A 16465-nucleotide genomic window follows, 5' to 3' on the forward strand; every position below is an offset into this window, starting at 1 on the left:
GACAAGAGCACAACTTTGTCCCTGCACCAGCTGGGTCCCTCCCTGGGGAGCTCCAGGGTCCCCCAGAGGGGCACGGCTCACCCAGCCCAACCTCTGTGTGCATAGAAAAGGTTTGTTCTGCAATGCTGGCCAGTGTGAACATGAAGGGACATGAGCCCAAACCAAAGCCACAAACAGCAGTGACCCAGAGGCTGTAAATGAAGTCTTTGAGGGGTTGGTGTGCCAGCAGTGGGAAAGGATAACAAATGTGGGGCTTTTTCTCCAGGTTCTGAAATACTCTTCCAAAAATCTTTGGGCTTTTTTGACATGATTGATCTTGTTTCAGTCCCACAGGTGTGTTTGGTTGTATGTGAAAAAGGGATTCTTCTGAACTTGAGTTCATAAAGGCATATTAATTAAAAAATGAATGTTGGACAAGCCAAAACCACTTGTATGTCATAGTCATAATTGTTTGAAAGACGCCTGTGAGTGTGTTAGCTGACAGCTTGGATCAGCTTGTAGGTTTTACTCAAATTGTTCTTAGGACCACAGCTAGAGGAAAAAAGTGCTTAATGTGTTACCTTCTTTTTGGGAGATAATTATGGGCCTTGAGTAGCTGCCGTGTCAAGAAGCAAAACAAGGCCGAAGGAAACAGGCTTGTATGGCCAATATGAGTTAGAGCTGAACAGGAAGGTGGGTTTTCTGGTGTAATAGTTGGTCAGTATCCTGAGACACCAAGGAAATATTTGAGTATCTGATCTTAAAGGGAGATTCTGTTGATTCTCTGATCTTGAAAGGCTATTTTCTTACAAAACAGACAAACAAAAAACCCCACAAAAATATGTCTTCTCTGTTAAAGTAATTTAAAACATTTAAATACAGTAAAGGAACATAGTAAATCTTTTCCATGTAAAACATGCAAAAAAATAGCATCTGATTTAATTCTGAATTAAGAGCTAGCAAGCTAAAACTTAGATTAAATTAGACTTAGAACAAATCTTTCCGAAAAGATTTGGGGATTTCATGAGATTTTTCATTGCTGAGCTGACTCTCCCCTGAAAGTCATGCAGAATCAGGCGGCACCTTTGGGGTTGTGTGTCTGGAGTGTAAAAGTTAAAATTACTTTAAATGGCTGAACTGTTTTGGGTTTACTTTAATTTGTATTTTTGTTTACTTGTTTCTCATAAAAACCCACAGTAAATGCTAAATAAAGTTTGTTAAATGCTCAGCCCAGCTGCATCATGAGGAGGGTTTAAAGGTGGTTAAACACACCCTCCCATCTAACAGGTCAGATTTTTAGAGGGTGTTTCAGACTTTCCTCGCGGCCATGGCAGTGTGTGGGCTGATGGGGGCCATGCCCAGGGCTCCAGAAGCAGCAGAGGGTCCAGAGCTGAGAGCAGGGCGCTCTGCTGTCCCCTGCCCAGGTCACCCCACAGGCTCACTGTGCTGGCTCAGGCCGGGGCAGCTCGGGAGCTGCACTCCTGTGTCCTTGGCTGGTCATGGGCTGACTTGCAAGAGGCCTTGATAATAGTTAGCACAGTCAGGCCACAGTCACTGTTCTACAATTAAAAATAGATCTTAAAATAGTATTTAAATGTTGCATTTATAAATGAAGAATGAAAAAAAATGTATCCTTTTCCATAAAAAATGGGGACCTTTGATGAGAATGAGTTTCTGGGTGTTGGAGTAGAGGAATGGAGCGTGAAATGATCTTTAAAGACTATTTAGTTAGTCTTAACAAGATGTTAATTTGTCTTCAACAACAATTAAACCTTTCTTAGAAAATAACAAAAATAAGTACAAAATCAGATCTAAAGTTGGTTCTTTAAATTGTTCTCAACTTTCTGACAAATCACCTTGATCAACTTGGAAGCATTTAACGACACACCAAAATCTGAAATGAATATTCCACCCATACAAATGTAAAAGCCTGTTTTGAAAATTTCAGGTATTCAGGTAAAATTCCAGGTGTGTGGGTTGTGGGGTAATTTTTTATTTTGTTTGTTTTAAACTTTGAATTTTGAATCATTATGCTCACACAATTACTCAGCTGGGTTTATTTTTCATTTCTTTAGTTGGTTTTTGCCTGGTAGTAGTCCAAAGAAAGTTCCATCCCAAGTACATCCCTGCTCAAGTGGAGTGAAATACTCCAAGTAGTGCTGAAGTCAGTCAGTGTGGTGCTCCTTGCTGGGAGCAGCTTGTGCAGCCTGGCTGGATTTTCGGGTGGCCAAGGGGCTGCTTTCTCCCAGGGAGCCGTGCAGACCTGCACAGAGCTCTGGCTTGTCCAGCCCTCCCTAGAATTGCTAGTTTGGCAACTCTGCCCCTGGGAGGTTTACCACAGAATTATTTTGAAGCTGTTTGATTCCTTTGTAGCCCTGCTGTGGGAACTCTGTTTTTGGGGTTTTTTTGTGGCTCATTCTGCCTGCTCCAAGCTGGTGCTGCTGGTACCTCTGTCATGGTGCAGTGACATCTCAGGCCTTTGCATGGGTGACAGCAGAGCTGTTCAAACATCTCCCACCCTCTCCTCCTCACCTGGTGACAGGTGAGCTGAGGCTGTGTTATTTGGTCAAATACAGACCATGGAGCAGAGCCTCTGCTTGGAATTAGTGTTCACAGCAGTTTGCAGACAAGACGTGCCTTGTGCTCTCGGCTTACCTGTGGTGCTGAGGGGAGCCTGTCTCCCTCTGGGTGTATGGAGGTGGGACAGTGGCAGGACTCCAGAGCATGGAGCAGAGCTCTGAGTGCTGCAGGGACATGTGGGGTTTATTCCTGCTGGAGGAGATAATGTACAGTTGCAGGTCCAAAAATAGGTGTCTGAGCAGCTGTGGGTGAGGAGCCATCTCTTAGCAGAGCTCTTAGCTAAAGCTCAGGTGTTAGCAGTAGGGTTTCTTGCAGTAGTGTGTTTGTATCAGTAGGTCAGTGTTGATTGGTGTCCAGCAACCCTTGTCTTCCCCAAATGATCTTTGGGGAGCTTGGAGTGAGTGGAAATGATCACGGTGTTAAGAATGGGAACAGAAGAGAAGAGATCAAAGTGCTTTTCTTGGTTGAGTAGTTCAGTGGTGTAACCTGTGTAGGTAGATACAGTTCAGTTTCCTGCATGGGCATGAAATGGGCATTGGGAGAATGCTGCTGCAGTGCTCTTGGGATCTGGGGAATGGCTAAGCAGAGCAGATTTTGTCTGACTGCATAAAGGCCTCTTCCTGAGAAACAAACTGGACCAATAACCAAATTCACACAACAGCAGCTCTCTGGCTTTAGCTTCAAACTCTGCTAGCCCAGGTTGTGATTATCTTTGCTCTGGGAAGCCATGAGGAATGTTAGATGATCTGTCCTGAAAATGGCGAGAGGGGCACGCGGGAAGTCCTTGCCATCAGACCTCAGTGGGACACATCAGCCCAAAACTCAGAGTACAAAGGAACTCAGTCTTGTCCGTGTTTGTGGTGAATGTTCCCAAAGGGCTGTGAACATCAGTAGGGGTGAGTTCTGTTCTTACTAGCTCATACTGTCAAGTGAGTTCATATTATTCAGTCAGTTCTAGGGGTTTTGGAGACGATTTAGTAATTTTTTTTTCCAGCCTACTGTCAGAAAAATAATGTATTAAAAGCATCGATAATTTGTTTATTCAGCTCAGATCTGGCAGTGCTCAGCTTCCTTTGGAGTGCCTGGCTGCTGCAGGGCAGGCTGGGGACCCACGGGGACAGGGGCTGGGTGGGCCAAGTGTCATTGCTGCAGAGTATTATTGCTGTGAGTTAATCCTGCTTTTCAGAGGGGAAATGGCTAATATGTGAGTAGGTGCCTTGTGAACAAGCAACAGCTGGGTGCAAAGCAAAAATCTGCTAAAACATGACTAATTTCTGAGTGTTGCATAGAGTTTCTGTCTGTATTCAGCAGCAAATTACCATTTTGAGCTTATGCTGCTGTTGCTTCACTGGAGTTGGCACGAGCTGTGTGTTTGAACTGATGGTCATTGCTATGAGACTGTCAAAGCATTGGTACAATGTGAGGTTGGCTCTCTGTCCTTCCACTTGCAACACAGCCGATTCCATTCAACGAGAACTATTTTAATTGGGGTCTACTCTGTGTTATGTTAAAACTCTGATGCTAGGCACAGAAACCCGTGACACTTGTTTTGTTTGTACCTGAAAACATACACTTCATTCTGCTTTGGCCATTCAGATTGGTTTTACATGATTGTCAGCTGGAAATAATACTGCGATTGGCAGCAGCATGGCAGCTTCCTGCAGCCTGGGACCAGCAGTGGGGTAACTGGTCCAGGGGGCTGGGAAATGAGAATTCCTGCTCTGAGAGCGTTCGTTGCTTAGCAGGCAGCAGCGTGGCCTTGGGGAAGGGCTGTCCCAGCACCTCGGCTGGCCTTGGCTGCCAGGGAGGAGCTGGGTCTCTCTGGAGAACTCCTCGGCCACCATCGCCTGGCTCTGCTGTCCCCGGGCCGGGCTGGGGAGCTGTGGGAGAGGCCGGGAGCGTGGCCACGGGGCAGAGGAGGGCTTGGGTGGTGGGCCTGGTGTGTGGAACTGCAGTGGGATGGCTGGTTAGAAAATAACCAGTAGTCATGACTTCTGTTAATTAACTGCTAAGAGTTAAATAAATGTTGTTGGGAAAACTAGTCTGTGTGTATTTGGCATGTCTCTCTGCAGCCGAGGCTGGTGCTAGTTGGTACACGCTCCACTGCTGAGCCTGTCTGCAGTGTGGTTTTATGTTTTCCATCTGTATTGATTTTCATGATTCATTGACCATGATCTAAGCAAAAAGCACACTTAAATGACACTGGAGACAGCTGTCTGTTAAAATAGAACCTTTATGTAGTCTGAACTGGCGCCAGGTTTTTCTTCCATTACTTTATCAAGTAACACACACAAGTAATATTCTTTGTTTAATTTCCTTTTCTAGGTCACTGGTATGTCACTTCTCTTTTATGCAAGGAGCATATGGTAAATTCTTACTCTAAAGTTTCCTATCGATTTTGCTCCTGTTATTTTTCTGATAATCATTTGAGGTTATTCCGAAATGGAAGGGACCTTACATTGTGTTAGGGAGCCTCTATGAAGGAATCAGTTCTTCTCCCTGTAGAGCTGTTTGGAAGGTACATGTGGGAAGCTCAGATAAAAGCAGAAGCATATAAAGCTTGGGAAGCTGATGTGTAGCTTTTTCCAGTTATAATCTGTCTCTCATTGTATGGCAGCCTGAAGTTCCAGATGTTGTTTTGGCTTGGAGATAGTGGATAGGGGAAAAATAAGCATTCTAATGTTAACAGAGTCAGCCTGTCTGGATCTGAGCTGACAGGAAAAGGGAGAGATAAAACCTTCATTAATGGTGTGTGCGCTGCTGCAGAGCCGGGGCGGCTGTCCCTGGAAAGCAGTGCCGGGCTGGCAGTGCCCGGTGCCAGCTGTGGGGCTGGCAGCTGCCAGGCCGGGGCCACCACCGTGACACCGAGCACCGACTCCCGCGGGAGCAGTGGGCTTGCTTCGGGCGTGCACCCCCCCTTTTCCTGTTAAAAGTCAATTCTTACTCCTCTTGGCATCCTGCTTGCCCTCAGCAGCTGCCTCTGGGTTTGGGGGGATGCAGAGCTGAGGTGAAGGGCTGTTGGTCAAACATGCTTTTGGGGTTGGGTGGCTCTATGGCACTTAACGCATTGGGCCTCTGTCTTGGAGCACCAGTGGGTTTTTTGAAGCTTGTCCCAGCCAGAGCTCTATTTATTGTGAGTTGCAGAGTGATTTGGGCATGTGTATGCTGGATTTCTTCTGGGGGAGACTAGGCTGCAAGCTCTGGTCCTGGTGTATGGCAAATGTGTTCTGTCGTGAAACGTGGGCATCAAGTTCTCAGCCTCTGCTGGGCAGCTTGGAGCCATATGTGGTAGCACCTTTCCAGTGAGGGGACCCAAGTCAATCCACTCTGAAGTAAGAGTGCTGTGAAATCCATGTTAGGAGTACATGTGGTGGCCAGAAAAGGGATTTCCTGGGTTAGTCCATAGGTTATATGTATTATAGTCTATCCATTTTCTGTGTTATATTAAATGCATAAATATAGTGCGTCCTGTGTCTCTTTCATACCTGTTCATCCTGTCAGGCTTATTTCTAAAATGTATGAGCAGATTACTTGTAATGAATTGTTGAAGTTCTGCTGACTTCCTCCTTATCTTTTCTTTTTTCCCTCTTTCATTACTGAGTCTCAGCAGTAACAGTTTCTGGTCAATGGCCCTTCCCCACGCCTGTCTTTCCCACCCTGGCTTAGAGTCCTTTGGGGCTTTCTGGCCTCAGAGAACAGTTCTGGTGAGAATGCTCACTTCACTTGCCTTAATGCTGTAAAGCTAAAAGGGAATAGCTGACACTGACTCATCTGAGGGACAGAGGAGCTGAGCTGCTGCAGCCCTTCTGGCGTATGAAGTCCTGGTTGTTTGCTGCTTAGAGCTGGGGTAAACTTGTCCTCATCGGAACGAGGCACTGGGAAGGAGGGAGGGGGCTGCTGTGTGTTGGTGTAGCAGAGTAAGGGATCCTTGGAACATGTACACTGTTGGCCAGCTGGACAGGTGTGCCAGCACAGACCAGGATTGGAATGGTTTAACCCTTTTTGGCTTTGTTTTTGTCTCTGAAGTGGGAATACATGCCTGGAACTGGCTGGCTGACCAGCTGTGATCTTGTATGTATTGCCTGATGTCCCAGAAATACCATCCTTAGAAATCCCATTGGACTGGGATGTGCAAGACAGGTCAGAATAAAGGGCCTGTTGCATGTTGGTGGAGGAAGATGCAGAAAGGGAATTGGGTGTGGGAGACTGCTGCTGCCTACCTTTGTGCTGCTCACATTCCTCACTTGGGCCCGCAGGCAGCAGTGGGGTGTCTTGCTCATGTGGTTCATGACTCAAGCCAAGCCCAGATGTTTTCATGCCTGGTCTGGCCTATTTTCTGAAAATAATTTTGGATGTCTCAGTCCATTTTATTGTGGTTTTCTTAATGTCTAGTCCAGCTGAAATTCAGATGATTCCTGGCCTCACTGAATGCTCACAGGCAGTCATGGCAGCTTCTGCTTTCTCTCTGCAGCTGTGTTCCTGCTAACTTCAGAGCACTCACAATTAGAGCTACGCTGGTGTGAACTCAGGGTAGAGTTTTGATGCTGCTTTTTGTTTTTTGAGTGGAAAGCTTTAGAGTATGAAACCCAAAAGAGTCTGTCTCGTGGCCAGAAGATGAGTGAAAATGCTGAAGGTTTCTGTGGAGTCAGATCTGGTCTTGTTGACCAACCTGGCTTTCCATTTCCACTGAGCAGCGAGTGGTAGGGACACAGAAACCTTTTTGTACTGACTGTTGGTCCTTTCCTTCAGCATTATCTGGCTGACAGGTTGATTACAGATATCCACAGTATCCAAAATTTATTTCCTCTTGCCTTTGACAGTACTTTAGTGCTTTCTGACCCTTTCTAGGAACAGTTTGGATAGCAGGTTATTTGCAGGAAGTCCTTTCACTCCTTTAACTTGAATTTTCCTCTGAGGAAAATGGCTTGATGTTGTTTGAAAAAGACTGGAATGGTGACCTGCTCTGTGTGAGCAAATGTTGCCTGGTGTCCTGTTAAGAATGATCCCTTCCTCCATCACAGCCCATGAGTGAGGAGTGCTGTTGGCCCAAAGCATGTTTCTCTGTGTTCAGGAGCAGTTGGTTAAAGTGGTCTTTGACTGACTGTCCTCAGTGTTTTACATTCCCAGTCATGGCTGGTGCTCTGTGCCGAGATGTTGGACCTTGGAAATAAGCACTGGAGTGGAGATGTGTCACAAGCTCCCTGGAATCGTGAGAGTGGCCTTGCTCCCTGCTGCTGATAGGTGTGGTGCTCTCGGGCAGTCTGTGCAGCGCTCCAGAGCCAGACTGGTCCAAAGAGAGCTCTCGCTTTCATTGGGCTTCACATCTGCAGCTGAGTGTGTGTGAGGCCAGCCATGGGAATTTAGCTGTTAAATAGGGATGAGACTGGCTGCTTTTGGCTTCTGCAGCAGCAATTAAACCAAAAGTTTGTATGAATCCATGGAATGGTTTTCTGAAGATCTCCAAGTACAGTTGGGTTTGGCAAGGGCATGTGAGATGCATGACTTGGACAGCATACAGCTAAATAGGTGGAAAGGGAATACTTGAAACAGCTCTGGAAAGAAGTGTAAGAATTGTGTATAATTGGGATACATTTGGTGTTTGGAGAGGTGACCAGGTGCTTGATGATTGGACTGAGGGGTGCATAGCAGGCAGTGATGGACATCACCTGGGACAATGATGGGGAGCTCCTGTACCAGGAAGAGCACAAGGGTTTGCCTGAGAGGTCAAAGTAGACACAGATGTAACAGCAGCTGAGGAATGCCAGGACAAAGTGATTTGTAACGTTCTTGAGCTGTTTTAGCACACAGGCCTGATTGTTAGATGGATCAGTGTCCCAGGAGCTGAGACTGCTTCAGGTAAGATGTGAGCAGAACAGAGACCTGTGGTGGAGGCTGTGGTACCTTACGAAGCCTCAGGTGAGAAAGGAGGACAGCTTGTAGGATGCCACGAGGGGGAGAACAGGGTAAAGCTGTGAACTGCCGCACTGAGGTTAATGTTGTTGATGTGGGAAGAACAGAAATTGCACTTGAAGGTTCAAGGATGGAGAAAGGCCTGAGCTGGTCTTCACCTTACTGTCTTCAAGTCAGCTTTGGGTTGCATTCCCCTTAACGGCGAGTGCCCCTTGCTGTTCCTGGATTTCCTGAGGCTCTGTAACCCCTGCTGCTGGGTGTCCCGTTTGCACAGGTGGGCGATGGGAGGCTGAGGAGTACCAGAGCCAGACCAGGACCTGCTTTGTTTGTATCTTGGATTTAAGAACAGAATAATGTGGCTCAACTGTCAAACAGTACTGCTAAAATTCTGGGGTGGTCTAGTATAATCTCTGAAGATTTGACTTATGCAGCAGAGTGTTTCCTTCTTTTTGGGGTTGCTAATTGCATTCAGGTTTCTGGACTCCAGAGTAATAGTTAATGAAATGCTCTGCTGAGAGGAAATGCTGTTTGATGACATGTGCCTATGGAGTGTCAGGAGCTGCTGTTCTCAGTCCGATTGCTCTATAAATGTTGGTTCATTTTCTTTGACTGGCTGAGGCTAGGAGCAGTTAAGCTGTAAGTGGGGTGCAGAATGAACACCTGACTTTTCCATGTCCCTTAACCTTTCCCACTTTGTAGCAGCCCATCACTCCTGAAGAATGCTGCTCCAATGCCAGTTTAATCCCTCAGCAGTGAGCTGGATGGAGGTGTGAAGCCAGGCTCTCCTGTTCTTCCTTGATACCCCTGCCATGGTACTGTGTTCCTCTGCGCCTCCCCTGCTCCTGCCCTGCTCAGGTTTATGGATTTATAGATATACACAAATAAAAATACATAGATACTTATAATATTTCCAGCTTTGATGGTTCTATATTAACTAGTGGCTGTGTTGCTGAGTCATGCTGCCATTGTATTATTCTGACAATTCAATTAAATTGATTTAAAAAAAGTTTTGGCTAATTTTTATTAAAATACCCCAAACTGCACTCAGGGTAGGGTGCTTGGGCTAAAGGGCAGAAGTAGAATATTCTTGTGGTGATGACCCTGGGAAAATAACTTTGGAGGGTCAGGTTTACCCAGGGTGAATCTGTGAAATATCACTGGGATTATTGATGTGCAGATGAGGGTCCTCACTGGAGTGAAATATCAGCACAGGTGAGGGGTCACCTGGAGGGTGCTGTGGCCAAGGGAGGCTTTCACCTCAGTCAAAGTTTGGCTCTGGGTGATCTGGCCTGATAGGGTCAGGGACTTCGAATAAAAAGCATTTGCACCTCTCTAGGTCCCTGCATGTGTGAAAACACACTGAGACTGTAGGGAGATGCTGCTTAATTAATGCATTTGTGGGGACTAGATGATGTTGTTATCTTGCAGCAGGGTGTGACCCTGTGAGAGATGATCTCTAAAAGCTGTGCATATCATCAGACACAGGCTTCTCTGCAACCCAGAATAAAGAAATGAGTAGTTAAAATTTCTGTAAGGAAAAACTGGGGAAACCAGGAAAAAAAACCCAGCTGCTTTTTTTTTTTTTTTTTTTTTCTTAGGAAAAAATAGGATTTTTGTTGGCGATAACCAAGCCAAAGATTTGTTTTTGGAAATGTTTGTTTTGGTTGGCTGGAGTGTTCTGCAGAAACTCTGAACAGGCGAGCTATGTAATATTTAACTAGTTACTGAAAAGCATTTGAAAATGATTAGCAGTCACTGATCTCATTTAGGCTGTGAGTTCAACTGTCTCGGTTTCTGGTTGAGATTGCGGCGCAGCTCTGGGGCAGAGCGGTGTTGATTTGGAGAGCAGGGGGCATGCAGGCGCTGCGGGCTCCCAGGGCTGGCACCGGCTGGCACTGCGGGGCGCTGGCTTTGGGGCTGGCACAGCCCTGTCCTGTGGCACTGGGGCTGGCACAGCCATGTCCTGTGGCACTGGGGCTGGCACAGCCCTGTCCTGTGGCACTGGGGCTGGCACAGCCCTGTCCTGTGGCACTGGGGCTTTGGGGCTGGCACAGCCCTGTCCTGTGGCACTGGGGCTTTGGGGCTGGGGCTTTGGGGCTGGCACAGCCATGTCCTGTGGCACTGGCTGTGCCTGTAGGAGTGGGGCTGAGTGCTGTGCCTGTCCCCATGTTCCCTTGCCAGGACAGACCAGGATACAGCAGCAGCAGTTTGTGATGGGCAGTCCTGGAGCGCCTGGGGTTGTGTTCCTGCCTGAGCTCCTTCATCACACGTGGCACAGATAACGTCTGGAATAGACACACTCTTGCTGGCTGCAGGAAAGCAGGCCAACTCTAGGAGAGGTAGGCTTTGAGTAAATTGAAAGTTAGTCTCTGTTACTGGGTGCATTTTGAGCTTTTGTGGCTATTTTAATATTTTTTTACCTAAACTATTCAGAAAACTTTTACAGACAATTCTCCATAATCTCTCAGTTGAAAATGTTTGTTTTTTGGAACTTACAGCTGCTGGATAAATCCAGGTGTTCTGTTTGGACAGAGTTTGTATCTTCATTGGCAGTTTTGTATTGAGTTGTGAGAGTATACTGTCTTTGGAGAGAGAGCCATTCCAGGGGGAAAAAGTGTGGTAGTCTGGCAGCAGGATGTGCAGGGGTGCTCTCTTTGCCTTCTAAACCCAAGGCCTCAGCACAGATGAAGTCACCAGACGATGGGGGCTTTCCTCACTTTGTGGGTATCTAGGATGGCCTTGGCAGAGTGGTATTCAAAGTTGTCTGTAGCTGTGACTTGTCTAACAGGGAAAGTGTCTGGGGAGCTTTGCAGCTGTGCAGTGGAGCCTTTTTTCTGGCAGTTACAGAATGCTCCTCTGGTAGGAGCTGTCTGTGTGCCATGTAAGAATACCTGTACAAGGAAACGTGTGTAGCATAATAAAAGAACACCTTTGTATGTGAAATGTGTGAGAAGCCGCAGTAATTCGCGTGTATCTAGGTGTCTTGAGCAGATACCTGTGCGGTGCCTCGGGCACGGTTCATGTGAGGTGAAACCTGAACCTGAGCGCTCCCCTGAGCGGCTGACGGGTCTGCAAAGCCCGGAGTGTTCACTGCGTGCTGCTCAGCCCGGAGTGTTCACTGCTCAGCCCGGAGTGTTCACTGCGTGCTGCTCAGCCCGGAGTGTTCACTGCTCAGCCCGGAGTGTTCACTGCTCAGCCCGGAGTGTTCACTGCTCAGCCCGGAGTGTTCACTGCGTGCTGCTCAGCCCGGAGTGTTCACTGCTCAGCCCGGAGTGTTCACTGCTCAGCCCGGAGTGTTCACTGCGTGCTGCTCAGCCCGGAGTGTTCACTGCTCAGCCCGGAGTGTTCACTGCTCAGCCCGGAGTGTTCACTGCTCAGCCCGGAGTGTTCACTGCGTGCTGCTCAGCCCGGAGTGTTCACTGCTCAGCCCGGAGTGTTCACTGCGTGCTGCTCAGCCCGGAGTGTTCACTGCTCAGCCCGGAGTGTTCACTGCGTGCTGCTCAGCCCGGAGTGTTCACTGCGTGCTGCTCAGCCCGGAGTGTTCACTGCGTGCTGCAAAGCCCGGAGTGTTCACTGCTCAGCCCGGAGTGTTCACTGCGTGCTGCTCAGCCCGGAGTGTTCACTGCGTGCTGCTCAGCCCGGTGTGTTCACTGCTCAGCCCGGAGTGTTCACTGCTCAGCCCGGAGTGTTCATGCGTGCTGCTCAGCCCGGAGTGTTCACTGCTCAGCCCGGTGTGTTCACTGCTCAGCCCGGAGTGTTCACTGCTCAGCCCGGTGTGTTCACTGCTCAGCCCGGAGTGTTCACTGCTCAGCCCGGAGTGTTCATGCGTGCTGCTCAGCCCGGTGTGTTCACTGCTCAGCCCGGTGTGTTCACTGCTCAGCCCGGAGTGTTCACTGCTCAGCCCGGAGTGTTCATGCGTGCTGCTCTCTGCACACCGGGACTGCGCAGCTGTGCAGATGCTCCCCGGCGGCGTGCTCAGGGAGCCACAGCCAGTGGCTGTGTGTGAGGGCTTCCAAGTGATGCTGCTGGCTCTGCAGGGGCAGGCTGTTCCACAGGGCAGTGCTAATCCTCGGTACTTGCCTCCTGGTGGATTTAATTACCCCTCGAGGCAGCAAATGCGGAAAGATACACAAAATGGAAAGATACATGTGTGTTTTCAAAGCACTGGGAAGTTGCAGATCAATTTAAAAGTGTCTGTGTTTGCTTCATTGTTTGAGTAAGCCGGTTGTCAGTGGGTTGCCTCAGACCCTTGTACTGATGCAATACCTGCACACAGCCTGAGCTTTTACACTGGGGCAAGTGCCTTCTGCCTCCTGCAGCCACAGAGAGGTTCTGCTGCCCACATGGAATCACTGAATGGTATCTCCTGGAAAAGCCCTCTGAGACCATGAAGTCACATTATTCTTCCAGCAGTGCCAAAGCCATCACTAATCTCATGTGCCACATCCGCACAACTTCTAAATCCTTCCAGGGATGGGGACTCCCACCACTGCCCTGGACAGTGCCAGGCAGCCTGTGCCAAGGCTGGACAACCCTTTCCGTTAAGGAATTTTCCCCAGTATGCAACCTGAACCTCCCCTGGTACAGCTTGATGCTGTTTTCTCTTGTCCTGTCCCTGTTCCCTGGGAGCAGGCTGTTTTTATTTTTATATGACACTCCTGCTTTGCTACCTTTTCTTTTTCTTAAAAGAACCAAGGGAACTCTTTGTGAACATGTCGGAGTTACAGACTGGAAGAAACTTCCAGGACACTTTACACTGTGTAGTTGCCTTTTATGTAGTGTTTTCATTCTTACTCAGCAGTGCTGTGACTTTGCTTTGTACATGACTACAGAAGAACGAGTATCCCATCCTTCACTCTTTCTGTGTTTGTGGACACTTGAATCTGAGACATTTGGTCTTTCTGGATGGCACTTTGACACATTCTTGGAGCTGTGAAGTGTGGATGTGTGCCTTGTGCAGGTGGGTACCAAATGGAGTTGGTGGCTGGTTTCAGTCTTCTGAATTCTGGCAACCAAGTTTAGACTGTAAAAAAGGACTGCCCAAGGTTGTTGCTCTCTGATGCAAGGAATGCCTTTGTGGGGCTGCTCGGGGGTTGCACCTCCTTTGTGTGAGATTCAATTAAAGAGCAAGCTGTGAATTATTGCCTTTAAATGCACATTTCTCCTTCTGAAGACACAGCTGTGGATGAATTCAGCTCTTGTGTGGCTGTTGTGGATGGCACTACTGTGATCCAGTATTGTGGATGTTTTCTTTTGATAGGAATCTGGTGAGGTACATGCAAAATATGTACAGCCCTTGGGCTCTTGGCAGGGGGCCACTGGGACTGTCAGCGATATCTGGGTGCTTCTGATCTCATCTGGAAAGTCTGAGCGGCTCTCATGTTCATGTTCCCATGTCTGTGTCATATGGAGATGAAATGCAGCCTGAAGTTCCTGCACTAATGGGTTCACTGCTGTGATCTGTGCTCAGTGCTGGCTCTGGGGACTAAAAGCCACTTCCCAACAGCCACTGCCTGCAGGGCTCCTTGTGGTGTTTTGGGTTGTCTGAACTGGTTCTTCTCTCCCCTCTGGCTTCTTGCAGCTGCTGTCCTGACAGTCCCAGTACAGAACTTCACCCCACATTGCTCTAAGGCCATACAGGAATGATTTGGCAGGACGCGGTTTTCTTAAGAAGAAAGGAGAGAGCAATATTAGGTGTGAAAGTGGAACAAGCGTTGGGGTTTCAGGGTGGATTTTGCAGTGTTGGGACTTTATGACTACAAAGCGTAAGGATTCTATAGACTCTTGTTACCTGAACCAGTTGTGTGTCTCTGTGCTACGTTGGATGTCTTCACCAAGCCTTTGGTCTGCCTTGTGCTTGGCTCATTGTTCATTTGGGCTTCCAGAGCCAGTTTAAAGGACTTCTTCAGAATCCAAAGCTGGCCCTGGAGCAGATGATGGCCTGCCCAGGAGCCAGGATCCCTTCCTTGCCTGCACTGCATTGCAGGTTTGTTTGGAAATCTGGGAGCTGCCACTTTGAAAAAGACATTTCCATCAATAGCAAGTTCTGGTTTTCCAATGGTAATGTGCTTTTGCAGGAGGAGGTTAAACCCAAATGATCCACATTTCCCTGTATGTGCCTGAAGCTCTGACACAGTGTCCTGCCTCCTGCTCTGCCCTATGGTGTCCAGTACTGCTGCATCTGGAGTATGGCATGGGATGCTGGGATCCCTGCCCTGTGGGTGTGGGGTGTGGCACAGAACACTGGGATCCCTGGGATCCCTGCATCCCTCTGTGGCTGTGTAGTGTGGCACTGGGATCCCTGGGGTCCCTGCATCCCTGTGTGTCAGGGAGTGCTGGCACCTCCATCCCTGTGTGTGGAGCACGCCATGGAGCGCTGGGATTGCTGCATCCCTGCATCCCTGCCCACGTTCCCATGCCCTCTAGTGGCTCTTGCCGCTGTGCTGCGGTTCCATAGGGCACGGCCTGCAGCTCCAATCAAACGGTAAAAGGAAAATACCTCTTGTGTGTTTTTGCTGGTTGCTTGTTAATTCCTCTTCATTTATCTGGGTTAAATCCCAACTCTTCCCTTGGGAAAAAAGTTCTTGTGAATTCAGGTACCAGATCATAACTGGTTATCTCATGGATCTTTAAATCCATAGCAATTTTCTGGGGGATTTATTAAAGAATGTTTTGTTCCTTCCATTAAAATGTGTATTTTCTTTCCCTCTAAAGCAGTAGCTGGAAGGGGGTGCTTGCTGGTGTCTCTAGAACCAGACTTCAGTGCTTATGTATGTGCATGAATTGCTTTGAAAAAGTAATTTTTTTAAGCGGTGAGCACAGCACCTTTGAACTCATGCTCTCAAATGATTTTTGAGGGAGAATCCGTGTTTGGTGGCAGTCAGAGTCTCCCTCCCAGCTCCGTCCCTCCTCCAGTCTCCCGCCGCAGCTGACCCGGTCCCGGTGGTGTGGCTGGGCCGTGCCCAAGCCCGGAGTGTCCTGGGCTGCATGGCCGTGGTGCAGCCTTTGGTTTGGTGGTGAGGACACGGGGTGGCTGTGTTACAGGCTGCTGCAAACAGCTCTCCTCTGCTTTAAGCTGCCTCTGTGCATTGCTCCCTGCTGTTTAACTCGCTCTGATCAGGTTTGCAGCATGATTGGGGAGGGTTAGGTATCAGCAGGGGTTACTGATGCCTTGGGTGCATCAAGGACAACTAGGGGAAGCTTCCTTGGGGAATGGCTCTTTGGAAGGGAGAGTGTTGTTCTGGGAGGTGAACTGGTCAGTGCTGCCTGGGACTTTCTGTGAGGGTGAAAACTGAATACTTGGGTCAGAACTTTATGATCATTTTAACTGATGACGAATCAATTACTGGAAATAAATACAGAAGTAATGGCTTGTCTTTCATCACTGAGCACTTAAGGAGTGCTAATGATTTGAAAAGGCACAACAGAAGAGATCTGAGAGGAAAGCGGCAATATCAGATTTATTTTCAATTTTCATCTGCTTCAATTAGAATTAAATCTGAAAATGAAGACAAATGCCTTCACATAAGGAACATTTTGTTCCATGTGACTAGGCCAGAGAGTCTCTGCAGGAACCAGCTAGCACAGGACAGACAAACCATTTGGAGTCACCAGCCCTAGCTGTTGGGTTAAATTCAAAGAAACTGCAGAAGAGTTTCTTTTCAGAAGCCTTGTTTCACAGTAAAAAGTGGAGTAAAGAGTGGTATGTTATTTTCTTGTAAAGACCAAGTATCATGGCAAATATTGGAAATAGAAAGAAAAATTCAAATAGAAAGGCAAGCTCCTTTATTTCCTGTTTTAGAGGGAGCATGTGCCTCTGCTTTATGCTGGAATCAGCCAGGACTGTTGCATAAGGTGTAGTTACTGTCTTCAGCAGCAGGGAAATGGACTGGGGCCATCAAAAGGAAAATCCTTGGAGAGGCAACTTAAACTTGGAAATTGCTCTTCAGAGAGCAGCATCTTCCTTAAATACATCTCAATCTTTTTCTTGCCATCC

At 47.9% G+C, this 16465-nt stretch overlaps 1 protein-coding gene across 3 annotated transcripts in view; it reads left to right on the plus strand.

The window, feature by feature from the left end:
- The window catches only part of ACVR1 (activin A receptor type 1), a 44630-nt gene that overhangs the window by 9932 nt on the left and 18233 nt on the right, over positions 1-16465 (plus strand). The window contains exon 1 of one of the 3 annotated variants that reach the window (XM_021543442.2): positions 10630-10808. The exons of the other annotated variants lie outside the window; for them this stretch is intronic. The gene's annotated coding sequence lies outside the window, so the exon portion shown is untranslated. Of the gene's footprint in view, positions 1-10629; positions 10809-16465 lie in introns of those variants that run through there. 3 annotated transcript variants of the gene reach the window in all.

The sequence above is a fragment of the Lonchura striata genome, chromosome 8 (genome assembly GCF_046129695.1).
Source record: "Lonchura striata isolate bLonStr1 chromosome 8, bLonStr1.mat, whole genome shotgun sequence".
Lineage (NCBI taxonomy): Eukaryota > Metazoa > Chordata > Aves > Passeriformes > Estrildidae > Lonchura > Lonchura striata.